Raw genomic sequence first — 6000 nt, 5'->3', positions numbered from 1 at the left:
TTGTACTTAAATGAAATGTAAAATTCTTTGGTAGATGTATTTCACTTTGACTATCTCCATACAAAACACTCTTATCTTGTGTGAAATCCAATTCTATTAACAATCCTTAAAGTCATTTCAGCTTTTTGCATGTTTTTGTGACTTTTACATACTTAGCCTCTGTAGTGTACAAATCAACTATTTTTTACATATGTAATATCCAACTAATTGCTCTTGTACTATAGTAAATATATAGTCGATTGTACTTCTTTGGCCGTCGGCATCACCAGCAAAGTCTATATCATTGTAGTCTTGTACTTTTATTTCTCCTTTGCCAAAGTACAAATGTTTCTTAGTGGTGTCTCATAGATACTTTGAAGTACATTTAATTGGTTCTGAATGAGCCTTACATGGATTCGACATAAACCTACTAACAACTCTAATTGCATGGCCAATGCCTGACCTTGTACAAACTATTGCATACATCAAACTTCCAATGGATGAAGCATATGAAATCTCTTTATTCCTCCATCTTAGGTGACTGATGCTTAGATAGGAAAAAATGATTTACAAAAGGTGTGTTAACCGGTTTGGAATTGCCCATGTTAAATATTTGCAAAAACACTATTGATGTACTCTTATTAAAATAACTCCAAAAATATGTTTTTCTTATCTCTCGTGATTTGCATCCTTTTTGTGGGGCCTAAGTTCTCCAGGTCAAACCTCTTTGATAAATGCGTTTTCATGTTTCTGATATTGTCCATATTTGAGCCTCCTACCAAAAATACATCAACATGAAGTAACAAAATTGTATAATTGGACATATTTCTCGTAAAGAAACAACAATGGTCAGAATTTCACTTCTTGAAACTTTCCTCGTGCATGAAGCTTTCAAATTTCATATACCATTGTCTTGGAGCTTGTTTCAAGTTATACAAGATCTTCTTTAGTCTACACACCATATTATCTTTCCTTTCTTCAAGGAATCCTTCAGGTTAATACTTCCATATCTCATCAACTAAGTCTCAATGAAGAAATGCAGTTATCACATCTAATTGTTCAAGATAGAGATCTTCATTAGCAACAATACTTAATACATATATAATAGTATTATGCTTCACAATCAGATCAAATATTTCAGTGTAGTCAATTCGTTTCTTTTGCTGAAATATTTTTACTATTAGTTGGGCTTTGTATCGCTTAGATCCATCATGGTCATCCTTAAATCGATACATCCATTGTTGTAAATTTAAAGACTTCATCTTGTATTTCATGACAAGCTTCCACTTACAACTATTTTTTCGATCTAACATGCTTCTACATAATCTTTCGGCTTTCTTCCATAGTTAACAACAGGTAGTCCATGTATCTTCTATTGGGAACATGAGGACGAGAATACCTTCTCATTAAAAGAGTGTGAGTATGATGCTATAGGGTTCCTAATAGTTTTCCACTACTTGATTTAGTTGATTCCTCTAACCGAGCACTTTCAATAATCGAACATATAGGGATATCTTCCAAATTGACATACACATGTTCGTTTAATTATGAGTCATTTATGGTTGTGTTATGCCTATCTCTATACATCAGTATTTTATTGAAGATAATGTCTCTACTATGTATTAACTTTTTTTGTTTCATCGTCCAAAGTCGGTAGCCAAACTCATCCTTACCATAACCGAGGAAAGTGAACTTCTTTAATTTAGGATCAAGTTTATTTCTACTTTGATCACTAATGTGCAAATATGCTATTATGCAACCAAAAACTCTAAGATGTGAGAATTGTATCTCTTTTATGCTATACACCTTTTCTAGTATTTTGTTCTATAATGGAATTGATAGACCTTGCCTGCACATGTACGCTTCTGGCTCTCTCAATCAATATTATATTCATTCGCTCAGTTACACCACTGTGTTTGAGGTGTTCCTGGTAAGGTTCTCTCCATTTTGATCCCATGCTCACTTAAACTTCTTGAATTGTTTTCTTCATATCCACCACCATGCTCAAGTAATGGTGCCTGATATGTTGATCAAGTGATGGTGCTTAATATGTTGTTCAAGTTATGGTGCTTGAAGATCAAGGTCACATCTGATATATGATTAAGTGTTGGTTTCTGATATGATTATGAAGCTTAAAATATTTTTATCTAGATGAGTTGATCAAGATGAATCCTGAAGATCATTTGAAACATTAATCAATTAGATGTGCTTAAATATCAAGGTATAAAGATCAATTTATGGCGATCATTGAAACATAAAGTTGTGTTGATATAATTGTGTCAATCAAGTTCTATAGATAAACTAGTGTTGATCAAGTTGTGGTGATTAATTTGGAGTGCTTGGAGATTAAGTTAACAATGGCTATCCTTGAAGAACAACATTTTATGTCAAACGGTGTTTAGTGAAGTCAGCAAAGATCTCTGATCAAGCATCTTGTCTGATGATGGATTTTATCATGAAGAGTTAGCCCAAACCTCATTAGAAGAAGATTCAAGGTTCAAGGTAAGTGGTAAAGTTAAAGATAATATGGCAAGGAACCAGAAGCTTCAGAGTTATGAAAGAGAAGAATTGTGAAAGCTCGTTGAGTCTAGATCGAGTTGTCATTTACTATAAAGGTATAAGACTAACTCTTAACTTTATTAAGGAAAATCACACGCACATTTTAATCCTTTTAAAAGCCTATTTCCTTTTATGAAAATTACCTTAAAATGTATTAAAAGCCCAACTAATCTATTAATGAACTGTATTATCAGTTAGAAGTATATTTTACAAAGGGATTATCCATTATGCCTAAAGGATAGTCAATTATATCAATTTGTAATGCCTAAAATCGATTGGAGAGGTCCATTAGTGGTTGACAATGGCAAGAAATCAAAATCTTCTACTTTGGATTTTCATAACCAATCGTGCATTTATGATAATCGATTATCAACATTGAAAAAAATATGGATTATTTCCATATTTGAACCACCTTTTGTCTTATAAATAGAGAGCTCATTTTCCCAATTCTCACACACCAGAAATCGTATTTCACATACCTTTCTCTCATTCTCCTTTTTCTCTCTTATTTTCTAGCATCTGTAAGGGTATTTTGTCACGTGCAGGGGCATTACTATGATTTCTCATTGGGAGAACATTTGTTTTGGTTGAGTTAAACTAAGTGAAAAGCTCTCTTTTGATTGTTGAAGTAAACAGCTTAAAACCTCGTATTAGTTAGGGAGGTCTATGTAGTTAAAATTCTCAGTCAATTTGTGAGCTTAGCCTTTGTTAAAAAGCTCTTAGTTGATTGTGGAGGTCTATGTACTTAAACTATGTCTTGGTTCGGAAGTTAGACATTGAAAAACTTCAATCATTTGTATAATTAAGGAGGTTACTTGGCAAAGCCCGTAAAAAGCTCACATCATATTAGAAACTCTGAAAAAATAATTATTGGTGAGAGAAGTAGATATTTTCACTGAGACCGAACCTCTATAATTCTCTAGTGCATTTCTCTCATCCCTTATTTCTTTAATTTTTTATTTTATTATTTCTGCTGCTTTTACTCTGTTTGTTCTACAAAAGCTTTTCCAATTTAGTTTTTGTAAAAGATTTTGTGCATGCTAGAAAGAGCATTCATAAGCCTAGCAGTGGTATTTTTCTTTACAATGTTAAAAGAAATATTCCGAAATAATGACAATTGAATAATGACAAGTGCTTGTCTATCGAGAATGTTTTAATCATCTTTCTTCATTAAATCTTGTTTCTTTTTGGTGAGAGGTTGATGTAACTTTTTCTGATACAAATAATCTATCTCTGCATCTTCCAAAAGTCATAAATCGTACCATCGAACTTTTCAATTTTCACCTTTCCTTCGTATATGGCCATCACTCCCACTTAAATCTGATTTCCTCCGAAAAATTTGTAATATTTTTTTCAAACTGTCATGCTTTAAAATACTTGTAAAAGCTCAATAATGTTGGCAAAATTTTGCACTATTCATAAAAGTTATCATATGAATAATACATTTGCTAGAAAATTAGCAGTAACAATCAAATTTATGGAAGAGTAAATTAATATGAAAGTACAATAATATTAATAATAAATAAAATATACAAGGAATTAAGAATAAATTCTCCCAAACAAAACTTACACTAAAATTTCCTTAACTAAATTTTTTCTAATTCCCTTAATTGAAGAACTTAACTTGCGTTGTTACAAATAATGATGGACATTAGTCGAGCCGAACTTGTTAGGATGCTCAATCTAAACCCTAACAAATTAAAGAAAAGTTGTAAAATAAAAAGAGACAAATAAAACTAACTAAGAAAAATAAAGATTCATTTCATTTCTTTGATGGCTCAAATGTGTCAAAGACACTACATTATATAGTGTCACTAATGGATAATCTAACAAAAGACCTAAATACTAAAAACCCACTTAAATGATAATTGAAAAGCCCAAATAAAACATAAACAGATTATAACTAATAAACTAACTTAAATAATATAATTCTACCCTCTATCAGAACTTCTCTTAGCTAAACTTGTTTGAGTTGATTTGATTTATTGTCGGTCCAATTATAATCAATTAAAATAAATAAATAAATAAATTATGATTATTATTTTCTTTCTCCTAAATTTTTTTAAAACTCCTTTTTCTTATTATTTTTTTACTCTTTTTGTTTTTTTTATTTATTTTTCTTTGTTGACCACTATTTAAAATTAACTTAATAATATAAAGAGACAAATTAGCATGTGCAATTTTGGATAACAAATTAAATATTGAATTATTAGGAGTAAAAAAGTGACACTACCTTTTGGCCCCTATACTTTTTTATTCTACTTAAACCGTTGCAATCGCAAGTGCATCCAATTCATTAGCTGTGCGTGTGTCTGTTTATGTACATATTCTAATTCTCAATGTATAGAATTTCCTTTTAAGCATATATTATATTCTAATTCACCTAAAAGAAACTTGTGATATTTCAAATTTCAAAATACTTTACCTGCCGTGACTGTGTAGTCATGTAGAATGTAACCTATAGTTTTAATTTATATATAGTCTTGTCTATTATTGAGAAAGCTTGGACAAGCTCACATTAAATTAATACCTTTCATACCTTATCTAAAGACCTAGAATTCTAACTCCAAAAATACAGCATTGTTAGAACTTTTGAGTAAAAACTTTACCTCGAATATGTTTCTATCCAATTGTAAGGATTTAATTTGGTAGTGGAACTTTAGAGAAAATGAAAGATCTTATTTTTCGATTTTAGATTAAACAAGTATTATATATTTTTTAAATTAACCGAAGTGTTACTTTTAAAAGTCTCTGTCCTACAAAATTCTCTAGAGCCGGACAAAGATTGCAATGCGCATTTTATAAAGCGGAAAGAGCAAATTACATAAAGAAAGTTGCACAAAGAGTTACATTTGTTTAATAATTTTATATTAGATAAATACTTTTTAAAAATTAATAGTTAGATTGAAAGATATTATCAATATAGATCATACGAATAAAATTTAACATTAATCTATATTTTCTGTGTTATCCAATTACATCAAAATTAACATAATATGAAAGTACATTTTTGACATTATTTTGGGGGGAGAGAGAGAGAGAGAGAGAGAGAGAGAGAGAGAGAGAGAGAGAGAGAGAGAGAGAGAGAGAGAGAGAGAGAGAGAGAGAGAGAGAGAGAGAGAGAGAGAGAGAGAGAGAGAGAGAGAGAGAGAGAGAGAGAGAGAGAGAGAGAGAGAGAGAGAGAGAGAGAGAGAGAGAGAGAGAGAGAGAGAGAGAGAGAGAGATGATCTGACCACTAGAAGATACTCTTTGTAGAAATGATTTGACAAATTTTGTACATCGCTAAAAATGATTTGTAGAGATGAACTAGTGGCAGATAATATATAAAGATTATCTATCTAAGAACTATAGAAATGATATATATATATATATATATATATATATATATATATATATATATATACTCATGATGCTTTGCATTGATGATCTAACTAAGACTTATAGAGTTGATTTGTACACTAG

The sequence above is a fragment of the Vicia villosa genome, linkage group LG1 (genome assembly GCF_029867415.1).
Source record: "Vicia villosa cultivar HV-30 ecotype Madison, WI linkage group LG1, Vvil1.0, whole genome shotgun sequence".
Lineage (NCBI taxonomy): Eukaryota > Viridiplantae > Streptophyta > Magnoliopsida > Fabales > Fabaceae > Vicia > Vicia villosa.
The sequence above is the reverse complement of the archived record's forward strand: the minus strand, read 5'-3'. Positions refer to the sequence as shown.